Raw genomic sequence first — 23,826 nt, forward strand, 5'->3', positions numbered from 1 at the left:
TTTGTCAAGCAAACTGTCCTAGTTTCCTGCTTTGTTTTTCTTACGTTAATATGGTAGAGCCTGGCTACTTGGCACATTATACACCGCAAGTTAAGTTATAAAACACAAGCAGAGATAAAAAATACACCTCTGACCCTCCCCGAGTGCACAATGACTCTGAGGGCAAAAGTCTTTCTCTCATCAACCATTAAAGTGTAAATTCAGGTTAGATTGATGGTGAGAATCGGAGCAAATATGTGTTGTCAACAGAAGAAAACACTGGAGGGTGTATTTGACCAGTTTAGGCTTAACCTGTGTTCTCTACAATTCATGCCCAGATAGCACACGTACGTCGGGCCGACGTTGGCCCGATGTACAAAGTTCCATCGGCACGATGTCGCTCAGAGATCGTTTGCTCATCGGCAATATGTCTCCTCGACGTCGGCCTTTGATCGCAAATGATCTCCGGCCGATGTTTGAACGATGCAAAGCTGTAAATCTTTTGGCAGCTCTGCATGGGTTTTATAGGACCTTTATTTATAGGTCGGACCTTTCGGGCTACTCTTTACATTAGACACCATGCGCTGCTTTCATTGACGCACGCACTTACGAACACACACACACACACACACACACACACACTCAGAGCGGAGATCGCGCTGCAACACTCACTCAGCAGCACATAAACTGTAGTCAACATTGCCCCGAGACTTAAATTGATAAAATAGCTTTGATACTGAACACATGCAACTTTCATCCCTCAAAATGGCCATATTCAAGAAAAAAAAGTGGAGTAGTTTTACACTTCCATCTTACCTCGCACTCTTTCAAAGTTAAACTGATGAAACACATGCTCTGCTTCTGTGAACAGTAAACCCCGCCTTCTATGATTTGATTGGCTATCTATTTGGATGGTCTCTGTAAGGTAGACCAGCCTAAAATGTAAGTTTTAAACCTTTTTGCCAACCTAAAAACAGAGCGGAGCAAGAATTTCCAATATTGAATTTCCAGTTTGGCTATTTCTAACTATTGACATACTATTGTTATTATTGACGTATAATTATACACTGCAAAAAATGCTTTTCTTACTTAGTATTTTTGTGTTGTTTCCAGTCCAAATATCTAAACATTCTTAAATCAAGAAAAATAACATAAGAAATTCTATTTTGTTTTCAGATAAACATAAAGTAATTTTTGCTTAAAACAAGATAAATTATCTGCCAGTGGGGTAAGAAAAAATAATCTTGTTTTCCAATTGAATCAAGATTAATTTTTCTTACCCCACTGGCAGATAATTTAGCTTGTTTTAAGCAAAAAATTACTTAAATTACTCTGTTTATCTGAAAACAAAATAGAATTTCTTATGTCATTTTACTTCTCTAGTAAATGCTTCTTGATTTAAGAATTTTTTGTTATTTGGACTGGAAACAACACAAAAATACTAAGTAAGAAAAGCATGTTTTGCAGTGTAGGACTTGTCCCCCTCAATGTCTATGTACATATACAGCCCTGGAGTTACTTGACTATCCAATATGAAAAAAGTAGGCTATACTGACATTGGAAAATATCTTCTTAATTTTGTGTGTAACTGTCTCTAGTATAATGAACAGACACAATTCAAGTTAAGACATTTTAATGACACCAGAAAGAACTCCAGGAGAAAAGGGATCAAAAAGGAACAGCAACAATGTAGAGAAGGATTCTTCCTGGCAACCTGTAACAGAGTGAAAAACAATGAGAAAAAGCAGTTAGGACTAAAGCTAAGAATAAAATTGTCATTACACTGGATAATATAATTAAAAATCTAACAACAATCAAAGGTACATCAGCTGGCAAACCATTTAATAGTTTAATAGGTTTAATAGTCTATTTAAAGGGAATGATTGTTGTGGGGAGTTTGCTCAAACTATGGCAGCGATACAGCGAATAGTTGTGCTAAAAGACGGCGCCGTCCGCGGAGTGCTTTCAAAGGCCAGTGAAAGCAGACTGTCAGTTAAATTGTAAGTAGATGCTAACTGTTTCTCATGGGTTCGTATGGTATTTTAAACATTTACAGGGGTAAGTCTGTGATTTTATTGCCATCCGAATCCATAATGTCAGTGTTTATTTTCACCCAACCCGCGTACATTTCTTAATTGCTTTTATAAAGAACACCGCTTTCTCAGTTAACGCAGTGAAGCAGCCCCTGCACAAGTGAATAATTGATTCTCGAGCCATCGATATCAGCAGATTCAGCAGCATCGCCACGGGTAGCACTGGGTAACGTCACACGTAAGAAGGAATATCTTTAGCAGCTTTCTAAGGTATACACGCCGGAACACGCCTATAAATGGTATACCTTTAGTTAAGTTATACCTTAAGAGTCTTCGTAGCATGCTAAGAGACAACGCTATCGGGAAACCCAACCCAGGTGTTTATGAATGAGACACTGAATTAATTGGTTTTAAAAGTGTTTGAATTAATGATTCAATTGAGTATCTTTTTTTTAAATAGACTGAAACATGTTATTCTGATGTATGTTATCGTGGTCTCCATTTTAAACAAAACAAAAATGATTTTAAACCAAATAGATTCTCAGTTTATCCTGAATTAGGAGCCGTTCACATATCGCGTTTAAAAACGTGTGGAAAGCGCTCTCTCCTTTCTACAAGCTCTTGCGCTCCCATGGCGTCTGTAGTTGCTATGCAACCATGAACTGCGCTCTCCATGATGACGAGGAAGTATCAGCAAAGGATTAATTGATTTCTAGCCCTTGCATTAGCTTTACTACTAGATATATTTATGGAGATGAGAAATAAAAACTCGCCCTGTACAGCTATGATCGGCTGTTCGGCCGAGTTTTCCATGTTGTTACGGAAAGGCCAAAGCTGATCGGTTGGTTTTTGTCACATGACCTGCGGTGCGCTTGTGGCATTCTGAAAAGTTGAGATGTTTTCATCTCGCTGTGGCATATGCGTGCCTGGAAAAACGAGCACGCCGCATCGCATGCGCGTCACTTCTATTATGGTATTACACTTTTACTATGGTTTGTTTGGGTTCATTCCAAATATCAACAGTTTCCAACAGCGTTTTTGAAATATTGCTTACCCCACCTTAATATCTGGCAGTTTTTTTATGTCCATCTATAGTTGCCATCATCTGAAGTCTTCACAAGTGAGGCTGGATCCAAACTGGAGCTGCTATAATCTCTAGTGAACTTGCTGAGCATCCTGAGATAGAAACAGGGAAGCAACAGGAGAAAGATTAGCATAGCTGCAGTTCATATTATTTCAGGCAAAAGATGATCATGTGCACTTTTTACTATTTCATCACATATTAACTGTAAAACAAGATTATGAGATGTGTTAATTGAATGCTTGGCTAAAGAGTTGTGTCTTTAGTCTAGATTTAAATTGGGAGAGTGTGTCTGAGCCCCGAACATTATCAGGAAGGTTATTTATGAAAGTAAAAGAGTAGCAAAACTCAAGAGCATAAAGATGTGAATTTGAGAACTTGTCCCCTGTAAAATACAAGTCCAAAGTTGAATTTAGAGATTTGCACTTGCAGAACGTGACTTAACGCATAGACAGTGATATTAAAATAAATAAATGATAACTCTGTAAACACCATACTAATTAAAAATAGACTACTATGTACAGTTAAGCGTTTTCCTCACATAGAAAACTGGTAGAAAACACTTAAAGGTTGCATGGTATGAAAATTTCACTTTATGAGGTTTTTTAACATTAATATGAGTTCCCCTAGCCTGCCTATGGTCCCCCAGTGGCTAGAAATTGTGATAGGTGTAAAACAAGCCCTGGGTATTCTGCTACGCCTTTGAGAAAATGAAAGCTGGTAATAATCATACATTTTTCTTGAGCGTCAAATCATCAAATTAGAATGATTTCTGAAAGATCATATGAAGCTGTGATGCTGAAAATTCAGTTTTGATCACAGGAATTAATTACATTTTACAATATATTCACATAGAAAACAGTTATTTAAAATTTGTTATATTATTTCACAATATTATTGTTTTTAATGCTGTCTTGGTGAACATAAGAGGCTTCTTTCAAAACATAATTTTTTTACCAACACAATTAGTGTATGTTTGACATTAGTGTATGTTTGAAGTTTTACTTACTAATCATATGGTTCATAGCGCCTTAGAGATGATGATCAGCCCAACTCTGCTACGGTGGAGGCAAGGGCATCAACACTGAAGGATCTAGGAACACAACACACCATTTGTCACAGAGCCAACAATATTATTATATAATGGCAGGTTTATTACAAGTAAGAAGCTATAGCTAAGCTATATTATATATAAGCTACAGCAGAGGTGAAATGCTTTTCTGAGATGAGTTTCTGAATCTATTTGACCTGCATCTGGGCATGGAGTACCTACGGCCTGAGGGAAGTAGCTTGAACTGGCAGGACAAAGGATGACTAGGGTCAGCTGCAATCATAGACTGTAAAAAAATATGGACGTAGTGTCCGTGACGTCACCCGTAGGTTTCTGAAGAGCATTTTTGAAGCCTAAAGTGGGCGGAGCCATCCGTCGCCATCTTGGCCTTGCGTCACTCCCGGATAACAGAAAATAGGCAAACAGGCGGGGCGTGAGTGGAGCTGAGGAGCCTGGCCTGGCCATAGATATGAGCCTGGCTATCTGAAATCACCTAGCTTGACGTGATCGAGTTAGCTGATGATGTAAAGCCAATTAAAAGTTCCTGTTTTTGCCCTTCGAAATATTATAATAGTTAAATACATGGCTACAAGTGAGACTGTGTATTACTTCGAGAGTGTTTGTGTGTGACAGTGATATTTATGTGCATAACGTTACATGTCAGTCACTCTTTCATGGTCCGTCAGCGCGGCATCGCTCAAGTTCGTAGAGAGCTTATTCAGTCCATTTTAAATTCTGATTTTGGCCGCCTCTCAAATGGGTTAAACCGTTAAACCACAGATATATTGACTTTGAAGTGCAAGTAAATGCGCTAGAAAATCCGCGCTCATTCATGGATCGATGTGCATTTATTGCACGGACGGAGAAAGCGCCGACGCCTGCATGATTTCATCTGACGGTCACGGTACATAAGCATATTATAATCTATCTGTTCCGTGAGAGCAGAACAAACGAGCCTTTATTGACGTTTTAAATTTGAAAACCCCAAAAAGCAACGGAATTGTCTGACATCCATTAGTGCATGTTCACAGAGGAAAACAACTGAAATACAGCGCTGGTTGTTCTCTCAAACGATACTCGACGACAACGAGTGAATCCAAAGACGTGGGCTTTGTACCCAAGTATTAAATTGTATGAAATAATCCCGAAAAAAAGCACAAACACCGCAGAGAAGGCAAGTTCAGCAGCTAACATTTGCTGAGGTGAAGTGACGGCTAGTAACAGCAGACAAACGGCTAGCATTGACATCAGCGGGAATCCACCTGTCACTCAAGTGGCCACACCCTTAAATTTAAATATTAATCAACTAAACGGATGAGTTATAAATAAATTCACCCCCCTCACAGTTGTTATGAAGGGCAAAATTAGCTGTATAGACCAAAGCCACAGAGAGAACCAGGCTGTAAACATGTTTTTTTTCTGCTGTAAAGTTGGTAATTTTAACATGAGGGAGATACAGATTTGACTCACTTCTGCAGCCAGGCCAAGCGGCCAGTTAATGAATTGCAGTTTAACTCACTTCCGTGTTGGTTTCAAGAGAGAGACGGGGAGGTTGCCGCTTGGCTGCAATAGATAGTGCCTTCTTTGCCACTCTGTTGGAGTAGCTGCTAAATGTGTGAGAGAGGGGGAAAGTTAAAGCCTGCAATCTTGCTACACGTCCTAACTCTCTAATCGTTTTTTGTAGGAACCAAACCAGCAGATAAAACAGAAGGTTAAAACAGACTGAATAAAACAAGAATAAAACATTCTCATCAAAGTGGGGTCAATGTTAAAATTCCTCAGTCTACGGTAAAAATACATTCGCTGCTGGGCTTTGGCACAAACAGCATCAGTGTGTGATTCAAAACATAGCTTACTATCAATTATTGTGCCAAGGTTGTATTCTTGTATTATCTCAATAGGTTATGATAGTAAGGGGAAGAGGGGGCCTCTGTTTCCTAAAATCAGTAATTAATTCTTTAGTTTTGGATTTCCTAACGTTACCTACCTACCTGTATTCCCTACTTCTCCAGCAGTAGCTTTCTTCAGAAATGTTGAAGTCGTGGAGCTTTCCCTCTGTTATGGGTTATTTTGTTGCTGCTGAAATCACAGAACATTTTTTTTAATCAATATTTGTTTACCATTGATCTAGTTTCAACCATGTAACTTGTGTAAGTGTAAGTTCTCCATGTAAGTGACGTCACCGATTACATATGTTTATGTTTACGTTTGTGTAAAATAAATTAGCTCACTTCCAAGTAAAACCTTTACAAAACCTCTCATATACACATAAGAGGTGATTAAAAGCCCAAACTTTCATAAACAAAAGCTCAACCGAGTTAACGTTAACTTAGCTTAACCAGAGACAATTTATATGGCTTAACTTAGCTGCTACCTTCTCTGAAAACGGTTGAGATGCTAACGGACTTTTTCCGAAGACACAAAGCCATGTCTATACAAGTAAATATTCAACATAAGCGTATCAATTACAAGTAAGAGAAGTGTCAAGAACAGTTGTGTGTATTATCCGTGTGATTTTAGAGACTTATATCACCTGAAAGCAGTGAATTTGAAAACAACAGCGAGAGAGGGAGTTTTCCTGCTTACCAGTCGCAGTGGTCCCGCGGCGTTTCCATGGCAACTCTGCGCCGCGGCCGCTCCAGTGTTTGAAAGCGACTTGAAAGTTCACAAGCACAACGCGACATCGGCCTCCCGTATAGTGGGCCGACCTAAAGCCGACGTAACGGAGCTGGGAAATAGAGCACTGACTGACAAGAGATCTGCCTACGCCTGCCCGACGCCTTTGCGATGTTATAGGGAGGGAGGCCGACGCTCGATGTTGGGCCAACGTCGGCCCGACGTACGTGTGCTATCTGGGTGGTTTATGTGTCCTCATTTTGGAGATTTAGGGGCTTTACACAACACCGTTTTCAACAAAAAAGGAAAACATTTTATGCGTTTTGGCCGTTCATTTACACGGCAACTGTGTTTTGGGGGCCTGAAAATACAAACTTTTGGAAACGGAAATAAGTGCTGTCATGCACATGTGTACTGCATGTTCTGTCTAGATTATGGTGCCTTCACGTGCTATGGTAATTATGGTAAATACCAAAATCCGACATGGAAAATGCACATGAACACCCCCTCATGTGGTATTTTCCACTGGGCAACTCGTAGAATATTTTGATGCACGAGTTGCCGAGATGAGATAACCTTTGACCTTTTCAAAATGGCGGATAGCAACGCAAGAGTCGTGAATACTGTTAGCGGATAGTTTTTGTAGCCTATACAATGTTGTGTCATTAACGATTGTAATATAATGCGTTAACACTCAATTTTCAACTTCGCCGCAATTTCCTTGGTTCATATGTAATCATTTTATGTCATGTTTTATTTTTTTAAATTATTAATTATGTTTTAATCATCAGAAAGCACCACATTTACGTTTTTTTTTTTTTGTAAAGATAAAAAAGATACTCTACTGACACAGACCTTGCGGGTACTACATTACGACAACAAAAGCACTTGAACACAACACACTGGTAAATACCAGTTCACAAGTGGAAAATATCATCTTTTCCATAGCACGTGAAGGCAGCATCAACTACCATTCTGTCCTGGCAGCATAATGCGGTTTTAGTCGTTTTCCTAGCTGTTTCCTACATTATCAATTGTTTGTCACGTTTCATGCATGTGCAGATATTCCTTGTTCAGCTTATGTCTCTTTGTTTGCACACCTCTCTTTTTCTTTTTCTTTTTGTTTGCACACTTCTGCTTAAGGGAAATTAGCTTTGACCCACGTGACATAGGCCACTGCAACTGCATGTCAGAACCTGCTGCTGCTTCGGATTTAAATACTGTGCAACCTTACGTAATAGTGTTTTGGAAGACATGTTGTTGTGCTATAGCCTACCTCTGTAAATGCGCGCAGCAGCAACTTACTAAATTAAATTCAAATTACAATCATGATCGTATTTTCATTTTGACAAAGACGTGTGTGTTCTCAGCCAGTCAAAAATCCATGACACGTTAACAGTATGGATGGGATATTTCTTCATTTGACTATATTTCGTGTGCATCTGGTACTCCCTGTCTATGAAAACGTTCACCAACTCTTTAAGATATGTTAAATAAACAAGTATGTTACATCAAAATGCATGTTTTGAGTATTGATTGCCATTTTAATAGCCTTTCAGCGCCCTCTAGCGGTAAAAAACAAAGTTACTGTAAAAATTAGTCATTAGGACTGATGAGACTTGGTGCTGAATGTGATATTAGTGTGAATGTGTAATATATGCTTACACTTGTTTAGTAATCATGATTTCTGCTGCATTAAAAACTGTTTGGTTTTTCAGGTATACCAGTGCTCTGACTTGCTGTTGCAGATGAGTGTTAATTAAGTTATGTGATTGACAAACATGATTAAAAAAGTGATGTTTAAGGTTCGATACTTTTTGCAAACCATTTTTACAAATAAATAATGCATAGGCTATTATTCAAATTGATACATTTTTATTGGTCAGAGATGTTTCTTCTGAAACATCATATGATGACTAAAAATAGAAGCAAAGGCAATTAATTGCTGACATAAGAATACAGAGCAATGCATTTCATCTGAATAACTTTCACCCAATATTGATGGTTTCACTTCTGTGAAACACTTTAGACAGAAGAGGGCGCCAGTGCTCCAAAAATATGCATCTACATAAATGTTTTGGAAGTTAGGATCTTGTCTGAATTTAACCATGTGAATCATTACTGCACCCCTACAAACAAAATTAATCTCTGGTCTCACAATGACAAACATATAATAACCACAAAACAAGAAGTATATTTTTAGTCCTTCCATATATAGCCTACTGATGTACCCACACAGGTTAATCGGTAAATAATACTGAAAAACTGTTAAATAGAGAGCATGACCAACAGTGGCTTAATTGCAGGTATTTAATGTCCAGTCTCTTTTTGAAGGGAGCTGTGCTTCACCTTCTGGTGGTGACCTCCATAGAGCTCTCTCTCTCTCTCTCTCTCTCTCTCTCTCTCTCTCTCTCTCTCTCTCTCTCTCTCTCTCTCTCTCTCTCTCTCTCTCTCTCAGTGTAATATGGATGGGTTGACACTAAAAAAACCATCTGATTCAATAAAGGGGACCTGCAGAGGCTCCATAAACATAAAATGTGCCTGCTTGGACCTGAATTGCCTCTAACCAGACATTTGTGCTGGTCTTATTCGCAGTGTTTACAAGACCAGATCAGCACAATTACCCTCCTGAAGCTGAGCAGATGGTCTGCCGTTTAGACAAAGTTTATTATTTTTTGTTAAAGTCCCCCTGTAGTCAATAATTGTATCCCTTAAAACTCATCTTTGATCACCAAAATTACATATTTAAACGTTAATTCCTGTGACAAAAATTTCTTCATGCCTTAAAATAGCTTTAATGTAACTATACACCCTTGCTTCATTAAGTATACGTGGATCTATGAATATGCTAATTAGCCCCGCCTCCACCCATTTACGCCAGCTAGGAGATTCACTCGGTCAACTTACTGAGGTAAATGCTGCACAATGGTATCGTTCTTTACAACGTCGGACACATTACGGTAATACATATAATTGGCCTTATACTTGACTATGTTATAAAACAGCTAATAGTGTTTTGCTAATGTTACATGAGCCATAGGCTACCAGTTCGGCTGCCTCAGTATCCTAAACGTTTTGAACAACTCAGAACGTCAGTGGAGAAATGTATATAGTTATTCATAACATCAGAATATAGGCCTACAAAACTATCCCTGGATGAACTGGCTTCTCTTGAGACTTCACTGCTTCAGAGGGTGATATGTTTACATACCTGATTGGTTACAAGGTAGTTTGTGACGTCAGAAACACCAGCGATTTCAAACCGCATTTTTGAGACTGACTGTGGTCCACTGCAGTTTATGCAGGAGGAAATATTTAGCAATGGTGTTGACTTATGAATTTGCACATGGTCTTAAAGCATATAAAAACACTTGATTTTCACCACAGGGTACATTGTATGCACACTTCAGAATCTTGCCGAAAGAAGAAGGTGCCATCATTTAAAGTCCCCATGAAATCAAAATTGACCCTATTTACTTTGTTAGCGCATATTACTAGTCTTGTGGTGAAAAATTAATCCGTGCAAGAAAATATTTGTAAAAAAGAATTTTTTACCATGCTAATCTTTAATCAAAATCTAAAAATGCCCCTCCCCTCTGCATTGGAGGACATTCTCTTATGACGTAGGTTTGAGGAATTGGTTTGGGCAACGCTTAACCACTCCCCTCAAACCGTTAGTCTGCTATGAGCTGAGATGGAGAGGAGGAGCGCTAGAGTAAAACCCTGCCCTCTGTTCAATATTCCTTTTCACTGGGAAATACGTTATAACACTGGAGAAAAGTCGTTTGCAACTTCCGGTTCACGGGGACTTTAAAGTGCAATTTGAACATATTTTGGCTAATAGCTCTTGTCAATTAAGACAGCATACTAAGGCAATTTTTTAAGACAGACTGTAAAAATGACAGACACACCCATACTGAAAACGGGAATTTTGAAGCAGTTATGTTTATTTTTGAAAACTAATGTTTTTAACAAGAAACGAGACAAGACTTTTTAGGGTGTGAGAGTGTGGAGTTTACATTGTAGAACAATATGTCAAAGTATTGTCAAATTATGACACAGGCTTTATTTTACTCCTAAACTGAAAAACCCCATAGAAATATCTCGAGGGAACCAGTGGCAAATTAGTCTTCCAGGTTGATTTCATCCCTGCACCACTCTATAGACCCATGAAGCCATAGGAGAGGAGTTGTGATTTGCAGTGAAATAATGCAACTGGTGCTGGTAGGTCACATGATAATGACAACATGAAGAATGTATTACTAACAACATCTTTTTTATATATTTTTTTATTATTTAAAACAAGTTCCTACTAAGAGAGTATGCAATTTTGGACGCAATCTATCTTAAAAGATTGCCTTAGTAGACTGTCTAAATTAACAAGAGTTATTACCCAAAAGATGTTAATAGAGTTGTGAAGGTTTTTGAGTGTTACACAGTTTTATTGTCCTTCAGCTTGAAAGCTACTTTATTTTGTAACAAAATCTTTTGTAATGAAAGTTATTTATTTTCTCAGCATGTGGTGGGCATTTCTCTCTGCTGTATTACAATGCTATGAGATGTCTGTTTGAATTCTTCTGCAGTTCAGTGTGAGAGAGAAAATGATTTAGCTTCACAGTGGAATTGATTTTGAAGCTTAGACACAGGCTTAGACCCCCCCCCCCCACCACCACCACCACCACCACCACCACACACTGAAGCACAGCTCAGTAAATTAACCTAAAAAAAAGAGTCACTGTACAGCCATTGCTTTTTTCAAATGTGTTTGTCCACATAGAGCTGGTTCATATAGCTCCATCAAAGTGTCCACATGACACTGTGATTGTAGATAATGAAAGCAAGTCATTTTCAGATGGGAGTGAAGAGAATGCTGTAGATGGATGTTAGAGAAGAGGCAGCCCAGCTCTATATGTAGAAAGCTGTTTGCTTGTAGATTCTATGGATATCTCTCTATGAATTACACAGACAAATAATATACAGACAGCAGCATTGGTTCTCAAACTGTTGTATCATATTTGATACGTTCATTCTAAAAGGATTAAAAAAAATGATTTATGGATAATCAAGTAAACCCGAGTTCCTTCAGTGCAGTAAATGTTCATCTTGAAATATTAACAATATAAAAATTATTCTTGCGTTTACTTAAAAGATTTCACAGCTATAGCTTTTATAAAAGACACATACCACACCCTGAAAAACAATATACAGACAACAGCACTGATTGTCAAACTGTGGCATGCGAAGTGCCCTCAAGTCTTTCACAACATGTTTTGGGGAATTTTCATTATTTAAAATTGTAAAAGTATATGTTATTCAAATATTAATTTTATCATGATTTATTTCTAATGTCCGATTACACATTTAATGTTCTCTTTCAGTTACCTGCTGTTGCTCTCATTCTGATATGTCTACAAGTGCCCGAAAAGTGTCTACAAATGTGTCTAAAAACTGAGCAATCAACAAAAAGGTGAGATATTCTGTTTGACCAGTCTGTGAGTTTCAATTACGTTAGCTTTATTTCCCGAAGCAGCCTCGAAGCAGGATATATGGGATATTTTTCACCAAGCAAAACTGCAAACTAGAAAGCTCACCTATCATCAAACAAGCCATTTGACAAATTAGCTTATAGGTACATTTATTCAAATTCCTTTCCCTGAATAATAATAACAATGCTTGCCTTAGCAACCGCCACTAACTAGAGCCTTTCATATGCATGGACAGGCTTTTATTATTTTTGAGCTTAAAAATTAGTCCAGATAAAATCTAAATCAAAATACAAGGTACAAGGACAGATAGATCTTAATTAGAACCACATGCCAGGAATCACACTGAGCACATAAGTAATTACATTGCGCCTGTTTTTCTGTGTGTGCAGCATTGTCTAGTCAGGCTGCCTAATAAACATTTACTGCCATCGGCTGAAAGCTAATAAATATCGCTCTGAAGGGTAGGAAAGAGAAAGTGTGACTTTCAAACTTACTGTCAACAATGTTACTTTGTTTTAAACAATTTTTATCACAAGAGAGAATGAGAAACCCTTAGTTATTAGTTTATACAGTATATTTATGTATTTGTTTATAGATAGATAGATAGATAGATAGATAGATAGATAGATAGATAGATAGATAGATACTGTAGATAGATAGATAGATAGATAGATAGATAGATAGATAGATAGATAGATAGATAGATAGATAGATAGATAGATAGATAGATAGATAGATAGATAGATAGATAGATAGATAGATAGATAGATAGATAGATAGATAGATAGATAGATAGATAGAGCAGAAATTACTAGCCTAACTAATATATAGGCATCCTCCAGTCCAGGAGACCATGGATCATGCCAGATTTGGATCACCAGTGCAGTGTTGGTTGTGACTCAATAGTCCAATTCGGGAGTGGCAGTCTCTGCCGCAAAACCTGCAGATGAAATCTGAGGCAGGTTGGATAGCTTGGCTCCTGGCCTTCTTCCGTAGCAGCTTTTCCTTAGACTACTGATTGAAGTTAGAGAGGCCTTTCAACACAGCCTGTCTCCACTTAGGTCTATCTGAGGCAGTAACTTGCCAAGAGTCTGGTTGACACGTGCCAAGATCTCTTTTATAAACATATTTGTACCTCAGGTGGGGTCTGCAGGTTGGTTGTGCTCCTTGTGACAGCTCATACAGGAGATCATTCAGAATGTGCCCATCTTCCATTCGGACAACATGAACATGGAAGAAATCCTTCTCTCTCAAGGACAGTGTAGTTGAGGGTCTTGTCCTGCCAGGTAATGCCCAGGATGCGATGGAGGCAACGCATATGTAAAGCGTTAAGTCTACTTTCTTGCCGAGCATGCAGGGTCCATGACTCACTGCCATAGACGTGCTTACCACGCAAGCCTTGTAGACCTGGATCTTGGTATATTCATACAGCTTGGCTTGTCATTAGTCCACACTCTCTTTGTCAATCTGGACATGGTTGTGATAGCCTTCCCAATTCGCCTGCTCAGCTCAGTGTCAAGAGAGAGCGAGTCCGATATAGAGGGTCCCAGGTACACAAAGTCGTGTACAACTTCAAGTTTATACAGTCCCTCCAGGATTTCACGATTTTTTTGTGTGATTTTTGCGATCAAAATGACTTTGTGGTGGTAATTTGCGGGAAATTTGTGATATTTTTTTTAATAATTTTATAATTAGGACATCACATTTACTATAATAATATTATGTCAGATGCACAATAGTCATACATTTCACAAATCACAAACAAAATGCATAAAGCTTGTTTATTTTGGTCTAATCAAATTCTAATTTGTCTACCTGACCTATGTAAATATTAACAGCAGGTGTAGTAATTTATACTGTAGAACTGTGTGTAAATCAAATTAATACATTTGCAAACATTTAATACAATTGCATGACATTAAAATCGATCTGTAATTCACTGACCAAAACCAAAACTTTATCATAAACTCATACTACAAACAAATAGAATGCAAACATTTGCCATTCTAATATATTAACATATATGCTAATCTACAAACATTTTGTGCTGCCACATTTGGCAGAGGCAATTACATTTAAATTTCAAACAATATCATCCATTTCAAGAAGACCACTTTCCACTTTCTGATTGTAATAGAGAAAGACCAGAGCCCTCGAGTTACTGCTTGTAGAGGAACGCCTACAAATTAGGTTACTGTCACTTTAAGACCTACTACAGTAATGACAAACGTCCCAATCAGTTATTACTGGTTGTTTTACGTAAATACTCGCCAAGATGAATATTTTGAAGTAATTGTAGCTATGTGTATTTGTTCAAGCGCTATAAAGAGAATTCAATACTCTAGCGCTGACAGGCGGTGACACGCAGTCAGTCAGTCAGTCACACACACACACACACACACACTGCAGTCAGGCAATCACTCAGTCAGAGACAGACTGTCACTCGACTGGCTGAAATTAGTTCTCTTTCGCGGTATACTGCGCTTTTAGTAATTCTTTTTAGTACCATCAAGCATATCATACTTTTTGTGATGTCATTCAATCATGTTAAACGCGTTAATAAGTTTGCCGGAGCCTACTGCCCAATGAAAACTGTTCGGATATCGGCTGATTCAGCTATATAGCCGGATATAAAAAAAAGAAAAAATCTTTAGTGATCTGACACTTAAATCGTCATACCACACAGCAATATAAAACAACACAAGAATCACTTTTGTTTACTTCATTTCGATCATGTCCAGCGGCCTTCTTTGAAACCATCTCCGACATGGTTAGCTGCTTGCATTTCCTCTGATTCCACAGGTCTATACTGTTTGTCTGAGATGTTTGCTCCCGCTTAGATGATAGTTGATAGTAGACTTTCTTTTGTGGTCTAAAATTTTATTACACGGGCTGCAAAACAATTTACCCCCACTCTCGTGCAATATATCAGGATATTGCGTAGCCCGGTCCTTGGCACTTATGTGAGAGGGTGAGACAAATTTTCTTTCACCATGTTTCTGACAGACCGCTCACAGACATCACGCGTGCGCAACATCTGTATCCACGTAAAAATGCATTGAAACTTTAATTAAACTAGAGATATTTCAATTGGGTGATTATAATTTAATGTTGTGTGAGGTCTTTTTCATTTTTGTGATTATTTTGCGGTTAAATTAGGAATTATGCAGGATCGCAAAAAAATGCGACATTTTGTTGATTTTGCGTTGTATTCAGCGATCGTGGAATCGTGAAAAACTGGAGGGACTGTTTAAAGTCAGAGATTGAGATGCTGAGTAGAGGATTTAAATCTTGTCCCATGACTTGCCTCTTCTTTAGGCTGATGGCGAGCGCAAACTCTCGACATGCCTTGCTGAAATGATGTATCAGCTGTTGTAGATCCTCAACGGAATGTGTGGTGAAAGCTGCATCATCAGGTAACAGGAGGTCCCTCAAACACTTAATTCATACTCTGATCTTTGCTCTTAGTCTAGAAAGGTTGAAAATCTGTCCATCAAATCTTGTACAAAGGTATATCCCTTCAGTTGCAGACCCAAAGGTATACTTCAGCAGGACAGCGAAAAATATGCAGAACAGTGCAGGAGCTAAAACACAGCCCTGTTTCATTCCACTTTGTTTGTCGAAGGCCTCTGAGGTTGAGCCATCAAAGACAACAGTTCCCTTCATGTCAGAGTGGAAGGACCTGATGATGCTAAGGAGTGCTGGTGAACAGCCTATCTTGGCCAAGATCTTGAAGAGGCCATGTCTTCTAACAAGATCAAAGGCCTTAGTAAGATCAATGAAAGCCACATAAAGGGGCTGCGGTTGCTCCCTGCATTTTTCCTGCAACTGTCAAAGTGAGAAGATCATATCGATGGTGGATCTGTTGACTCGGAACCCACACTTTCTTACAGCACTTCAGGATTTCAGCAGGAATACCATCTGTTACAACCCCAAGATGATTTAATATTGTCTAAGGACATTAAGGGAGTGACATTTATTTGCAACTGAATATCTTTGAGAAGTACAACGCAAAAAGTGGGAAATAATAATAAAGCAGAGGGATTCAGAATATATAGGCTACATGGATTTATTCATATTGTCAGCCCATAAACATAGTGAAAACTTCCAAATGATTCTGACTATAAATAGTCAGCATAAATAAAGGAAAATACAATGAAGTTCACCAAACAAAAATGAAGAGCACGAGTGTTGACCAAATCAAAAAACAAAACAAAACAAAACACCTCTAACTATAACCATGAAATCTAACCTAGCTAAATCCAAAAAAAGAAATCCAAAAAAAGAAACATCTTCGGCGTGCTAACGCACCCCTTAACTTACCTCCACTAACTAACAAACAAAAGCTACAACTCAAGGCAACACTCCCTAAACTGATGAACTAATACATAAAAAGAACACTACGTGTAGCACGATGTATGTCACGTGACACCCTAGCTTGCTCTTCAGTGAACACGAGAACACACCGTTATAACTTATCAGAACTAAACACAAGAATTAAAGAACTAAATAAAGGAACAAATTAGTAACGAAGGAGAGACACAGGACTACAAAAAGAATCTCTACGAGGGCGCGCGCACATACAACGAAAGCCCAGCCAAAGCCCCCTTCCTCAAAGACAGCTGGCGTTGCCTTTTATAGCCAGCTTCCGGCAGAGCGTCATGGAGACGAACGAATCCCAGCCGACTGTCAGGATCCGAAGCCAATCAGAATCTAACAGCAAGATACAGATCATGAGCACACAAACATAATCGTAACACACTTTCCCCCATAAGTTTTTGAACAAAGAAAAATGTTTAAAAACAAAAATTAAGAGGAAAGTTATACTTAGCTTCTTGAAAGACTGTCCGCTACCACATTTTCTGACCCCCTCTTGTGTCTGATTTCTAAGTTGTAACTCTGTACAATCAACGCCCAGCGCATAAGTCGTTGATTTTGATTATACATTCGGGAGAGAAACACCAAAGGGTTATGGTCAGTAAAAACGGTCACAGGGGAAGAAGAAGAACCCAAATAAACTTCAAAAAATTGCAAAGCAAAAATGAGTGCAAGAGTTTCCTTCTCTATAGTTGAATAGTTCAATTGATGCTTATTGAACTTCCTAGAAAAGTAACAGACCGGATGATCAAACCCCCTCTCATCCTCCTGTAAAAGTACAGCTCCCGAACCTGTACCACTGGCATCAATCTCTAACTTAAATGAACGAGCAAAGTCTGGGGAAACCAGAACGGGTGCGTTAGTCAGTAACATCTTGATACCATCAAAAGCCTGCTGACAACTCTCAGTCCATTTCCATGTCCTCTTAGGACTCAACAAATCTGTGAGGGATTGCACGACAATAGAAAAGTTACGACAAAAGTTGCGATAATATCCAGCCATACCTAGAAATCTACGCAGTTCTCGTCGCGTAGTAGGAACTGGATAATCTGCTACAGCCGCAACTTTCGCGCTGACCGGTCGAACTTGTCCTTGACCCACCTCCTTTCCAAGATAGGTTATTGTTGCTTTACCAAACTCAGATTTCGCCAAGTTCACAGTCAAATGAGCTTCAGCTAGACGTGTGAACACAGTTCTAAGCAATATCAAGTGCTCTGACCAGTCCAAAGAGTACAGTACCAGGTCATCCAGATATGCGTTACAATTTGGTACTCCAGACAACACCATGTTAATCAAACGCTGAAAGGTGGCAGGCGCGTTCCGCAGACCGAACGCCATGACCCGATATTGTAGAAAGTGATCAGGCGTGACGAAGGCAGAGATTTCGGCTGCGCGAGATGTAAGTGGTACCTGCCAATATCCTTTCAGCAGGTCGAGTTTGGTAACAAATTTGGCCGGACCCAAATTGTCCACACAATCCTCCATCCTCGGCAGGGGATAGCTGTCTGGTACAGTAACTGAATTAACTTTTCTGTAATCTGTACAGAAACGATTGGTTCCATCCGACTTTTTCACCAATAAACACGGACTACTCCATGGACTAAAACTAGGTTCGGCTAGTCTATTAGTCAACAAGTAGTCAACTTCAGATTTCATCTGCATTCTCTTAACAGCATTTACCCTGTAGGCATGCTGTTTAATCGGAACCGCACACGTAACTTGTATGTCATGTTGCAATACATTAGTAATCGAGGGAATATCTCCAAACAAAGAAGGAAACTCATGAATTAACTGAGTAACATCATCTTTTTGTGACTCATTCAAATCACTCAAAAAGTTTGACATATTTTGCAGAATTTCTGAATTTGGCAACCTTACCCCATGAGACGTATCACCTGGCATTAACGCATCATCTTCTCGTAATTCGCCACTAGATGGAGACATAATCTCAGCTTCCCCCGTAACAAAGGGAACAACGGCAGCAACAACCACCCTTTCATTAGTAGAAGATTCCGAATCCTCCTTCCTATTAGATTTCTCAGCAGAATCTCTAGAAAGATACTTCTTCAACATATTAACATGACACATTCGTTGCTTCTTCTTACGCTCAGGAGTTTGAATTACATAACTAGTGTCATTCAATTTCTTAATCACCTCATAGGGACCATCAAAACGAGCTGACAAAGACGAACCCACAACTGGTAGTAGCACCAGCACTTTATCACCGGGTTGGAAGTCACGTTTAACAGACTTAATATCGAAGCGTTTTTTCATTTTCCTTTGGGTATCACTCAATGTTTTTCTCGCAAAAGAACAAGCTTCATGCAAACGTTCTTTAAACTTACTGACGTACTCTAGCACGTTCACCTTAGAAGATTCCTGCTCATTCATCATCATTTCCTTAAATATTTTAAGGGGACCACGCAGTGTATGTCCGAAAACTAAGTCTGCTGGACTAAATCCCAACGATTCCTGAATAGTTTCTCGAACGGCAAACAAGAGTAAGGGGACTCCCTCATCCCATTCCTTATCAAACTCCAGGCAGTATTTTCGTAACATCGATTTTAATGTTTGGTGGAAACGTTCGATTGCTCCCTGGCTCTCAGGATGATACGAACTCGAAACTTTGTGCTGAATTTTAAGGGTTTTCAAAACCTGCTCAAAAAGAGAAGAAAGAAAATTAGTTCCTCGATCTGTTTGCACCACCTTTGGTAACCCGAAAGTAGTGAAAAACTTCATCAATGCTTTAATTACGACAGAGGAGGTAATTTTTCTTAACGGAATTGCCTCCGGAAAACGAGTTGCAGTGCACATTATTGTCAGTAAAAACTGATTACCAGTCTTTGTTTTTGGCAAAGGGCCCACACAATCTACGAGAACCTTTTCAAATGGTTCACCAACCGCAGGTACTGGAATTAACGGCGCTGGAGGAATCTGTTGATTGGGCTTCCCAGTAACCTGACAAACATCACACGTACGGCAATACCCTGAGACATCTTTCTTCAGCGCTGGCCAGAAAAAATATCTGAGGATTCGATTATAGGTTTTTGTAACCCCCATATGTCCCGACCATGGATGATCATGTGCCAACATCAAGACATGCTGTCTATAAAATGACGGTACAACCACCTGCCTAAGAATATTCCAGTCAGTCTGCTCACTAAAATTTCCTTGCCACTCTCGTATAAGCAAGCCCTGATCTAACACATACCTCACTTTCTCGTTTATCATGGTCTCTGGATTTTCCGCAGCTAGAAAACACTTTCGCAGCGACGGATCAGCTTTCTGCGCTGAAATAACCTCATCACGTGACACAGGCAAATTCAGCACCTCAGCATCGGACAGTTCATCTTTAGGCGACTTCAACTGGTCATCATAAATGACCTTAGTGGTATTCTCAGATTGAAGTTTATCTTCCTCAAATACAGACGACATGAATGAATCGGACAACCCAATGTCTGTGCCTATTCTGCGTTTTTGCGCTCGGGTAACCACGCTTGCGGGAAACACATCAGGATATTTGTGCACTACATCATCCACAGGAATAAAACAATCTGGCTGATCAAGGAGTTCTGGCAATGGAAATACCCTCTCTCCAGCCAAATCATTTCCCAGGATAAAAGTAACACCCGTCACTGGCAATGCCGTGCGAACCCCCACATTCACAAAACCGGTGACTAACTCACACTGTAAGTGTATACGATGCAATGGGACTTTTACAGTACTCATTCCAATACCCTGAATCAACACATGAGTTCCACAAGATGTCTGTTCAGATAGTGGTAAAATATCAGCGACAACAAAAGACAGAGCAGCTCCAGTATCACGCAGAATATTTACTTCTTGCTGACTACCACAATCGCCATGTAAAGAGATGAGCCCTTTCATTAAGAATGGCGTGAATTTCATATCAATCTCTTCACCATTAGCAGCATTACTCAAACGCGCCTCCATATGATTCACCAACCCAACCGACTTCGGTTGACCTGGCGCTTGCTTTTTTTTTAATGTCATACAATCCGAAATAACGTGCCCTCGCTTATGACAATAAAAGCACTCTCTAACTTCTTGCGTGGGAGGTAAACTCGGTTTAACTCGGAAGTTTGAATTCTGTACAGAAAAAGAGCCAGCAATTTTCTCTGAACGGACCGCACTAAACACATTTTTGTGCGTTAACACAAATTCATCGGCAAGAATTGCAGCTTGTGATGAAGATACCACCTTCTGTTCGTTCAAATATGTCACCACCCGTTCGGGCACGCAATTCTTAAATTCCTCCAACATCATCAGATCTCTAAGCGAATCAAAATCGGGCACCTTACTTGCAGCTAACCATTTATCAAATAAAATCCCCTTTTCACGGGCAAATTCCACATACGTTTGCTGACTAGTTTTCCTGTGACTCCTAAATCTCTGTCGGTATGCCTCGGGCACTAACTCATACGCACGAAGTATAGTATTTTTCACAATATCATATTTCATACTATCATCCAAAGACAAAGTCGAAAAAACTTCCTGAGCCTTTCCTACAAGTCTGCACTGCAGCAATAATGTCCAAGTCTCTTTTGGCCATCGAAGTGATGAAGCTATTCTTTCAAATGCATTAAAATATGAATCTACTTCATTCTCCCTAAACTGAGGCACTAACACGATATGCTTGCTGATATCAAACGAAATTGCTGAACCACCACTCCCTGCAGGCACAGAGTGATCAGGGGCAGAACGTAGAGGTGATTCAGAACGACTTTTCGCTGACTCTAATTCAAGCTGACGTAATTTAACCTGCGTTTCTGCTTCTATCTCCAGTTTTCGAACCTGGAGACGAAAATTCATCTCAGCCTGACGTGCATCAGCACGATCCTGGGCTTCCATCTGAACTCGAGCAAGGCGCACTTTCAGGCGCGTAACATCCCCAGAACCGACAGACAACGGAGACATTGGGTGAAAGGGCGATAAAGTTACCTTGGCTTCGGCATCCCCCTCCACCGTATCACCCAATCCTGCATCGGACAGGTTAAATCTAGAGGGAGACTTTTCAGCTGCCTCATCTTCCGCCGCTTTCGCAAACACATTTAATTCAACAAGCTTTTGAATTACCGAAGCTTTGATAGACTTTTTTAACAGTTGCTTGGAAACTGGAATTTTAAAGTGATCGGCTATTTCTAAAAGATCATCTTTTCGACACTTGTCTAACTGTTCAGACGTTGGATTTTTTATAAATTCATGAAAATCGAATGAACTCATTTCTTACCTCATGCCATCCAATCTTTCTCACAGGAAATTTTTTTTTTTTTAAACGTTCCAAGTGTTCTCCTCCACACAACACCACTGTTACAATCTGCACACACCAAAGATAACAAGTATACAAAAAAAATATTTTACTCCGGATCAGCTGAAATAATTAGCCTACAGCTTATCCCGGACGAGCCCCCATTAAATGTTACAACCCCAAGATGATTTAATATTGTCTAAGGACATTAAGGGAGTGACATTTATTTGCAACTGAATATCTTTGAGAAGTACAACGCAAAAAGTGGGAAATAATAATAAAGCAGAGGGATTCAGAATATATAGGCTACATGGATTTATTCATATTGTCAGCCCATAAACATAGTGAAAACTTCCAAATGATTCTGACTATAAATAGTCAGCATAAATAAAGGAAAATACAATGAAGTTCACCAAACAAAAATGAAGAGCACGAGTGTTGACCAAATCAAAAAACAAAACAAAACAAAACACCTCTAACTATAACCATGAAATCTAACCTAGCTAAATCCAAAAAAAGAAATCCAAAAAAAGAAACATCTTCGGCGTGCTAACGCACCCCTTAACTTACCTCCACTAACTAACAAACAAAAGCTACAACTCAAGGCAACACTCCCTAAACTGATGAACTAATACATAAAAAGAACACTACGTGTAGCATGATGTATGTCACGTGACATCCTAGCTTGCTCTTCAATGAACACGAGAACACACCGTTATAACTTATCAGAACTAAACACAAGAATTAAAGAACTAAATAAAGGAACAAATTAGTAACGAAGGAGAGACACAGGGCTACAAAAAGAATCTCTACGAGGGCGCGCGCACATACAACGAAAGCCCAGCCAAAGCCCCCTTCCTCAAAGACAGCTGGCGTTGCCTTTTATAGCCAGCTTCCGGCAGAGCGTCATGGAGACGAACGAATCCCAGCCGACTGTCAGGATCCGAAGCCAATCAGAATCTAACAGCAAGATACAGATCATGAGCACACAAACATAATCGTAACACCATCCTTGCCTGGTGCCTTACCAGGGGCAAGGACATCCAGTGCTGCATTCAATTCCTCTAGGGTCCCCTATCCAGCTCATCCAGCACAGACGGGCATTCAGGGCTTCCTCGAAGACCATGTTTTCCCTGGCATATAACTCTGAGTAGAGCTCCATCTGCTTAGCCCAGTCTCGTATTATCTTCCCTGTGATGGACTTCAGGGTTGCAGTCTTCTTTTGTGTAGGTGCCAATGCCTGCTTGATGCTGTCATACATCACCTTGGTGTTTCTAGAATCTGCGGCAGACTGTATCTGGGAGCAAACCTGTAGTCAATAATGAACCTTACGTCTAGTGGCCCAAAGAGCCTATAAGTTTTGTTGACTGAGAGAGGTCTTATGAACAGCCAGCGCATGTCTCTTTGCTTCAATGACTGGCATCATCACCTTGGCATTGGCTTCAAACCAATCTGCAGACTTTGTCTTCTTGCCAAAGATGGACATGGCAGTCCCATGCATAGCATCCCTGAGGTGTTGCCATCTCTCTCTGGCATTGCAGTTTAATTTGCCTGGAAGGACGTCCTTCAATGCTCATGCAAACTGCCTTCCTTTTTGACGTGATGCAGTCTTCTTGGCAGCAGCTTGACCTTACTGCAGACCAGATATTTATCTGTATCACAGTCAGCACTCTGGGAGTGTGCATGAGCTTGACTCTAGACAGCGCTAGGCGTCTGGTCAGAATCAAATCTAACTGATGCCAGTGCTTGGACCTTGGGTGTCTCCAGGAAACCTTGTCCTGCAGCTTGGTGTTAAAAAAGGTGTTGGTGATGCCCAAATCTTGGTGGCAACAGAACTCGAGTAAACGTTGCCCATTCTCGTTTATCTTGCTAATATTAAACTGACACAAGCAAGTTGGCCATGAGTTGTGGTCAGTGCCCACTAGCATTGAAGT

General features: G+C 39.6%; 2 long non-coding RNA genes across 2 annotated transcripts; both read right to left on the minus strand.

Moving 5' to 3' along the window:
• Nucleotides 1-1,595: 1,595 nt before the first annotated feature.
• On the minus strand, nucleotides 1,596-6,868 carry LOC308697302. The gene is made up of 6 exons (XR_014030927.1): nucleotides 6,731-6,868; nucleotides 6,136-6,223; nucleotides 5,664-5,751; nucleotides 4,103-4,186; nucleotides 3,072-3,188; nucleotides 1,596-1,693 (listed from the first exon to the last, which is right to left on the minus strand). It is a non-coding gene; the product is annotated as an uncharacterized lncRNA (long non-coding RNA).
• A 9,569-nt stretch (nucleotides 6,869-16,437) lies between these two features.
• LOC308697003 lies at nucleotides 16,438-22,898 on the minus strand. Its single transcript, XR_014030882.1, has 3 exons — nucleotides 22,326-22,898; nucleotides 20,451-21,893; nucleotides 16,438-16,730 (listed from the first exon to the last, which is right to left on the minus strand). It is a non-coding gene; the product is annotated as an uncharacterized lncRNA (long non-coding RNA).
• Nucleotides 22,899-23,826: the final 928 nt, after the last annotated feature.

This window comes from Scardinius erythrophthalmus (assembly GCF_964197995.2).
Source record: "Scardinius erythrophthalmus genome assembly, chromosome: 10".
Lineage (NCBI taxonomy): Eukaryota > Metazoa > Chordata > Actinopteri > Cypriniformes > Leuciscidae > Scardinius > Scardinius erythrophthalmus.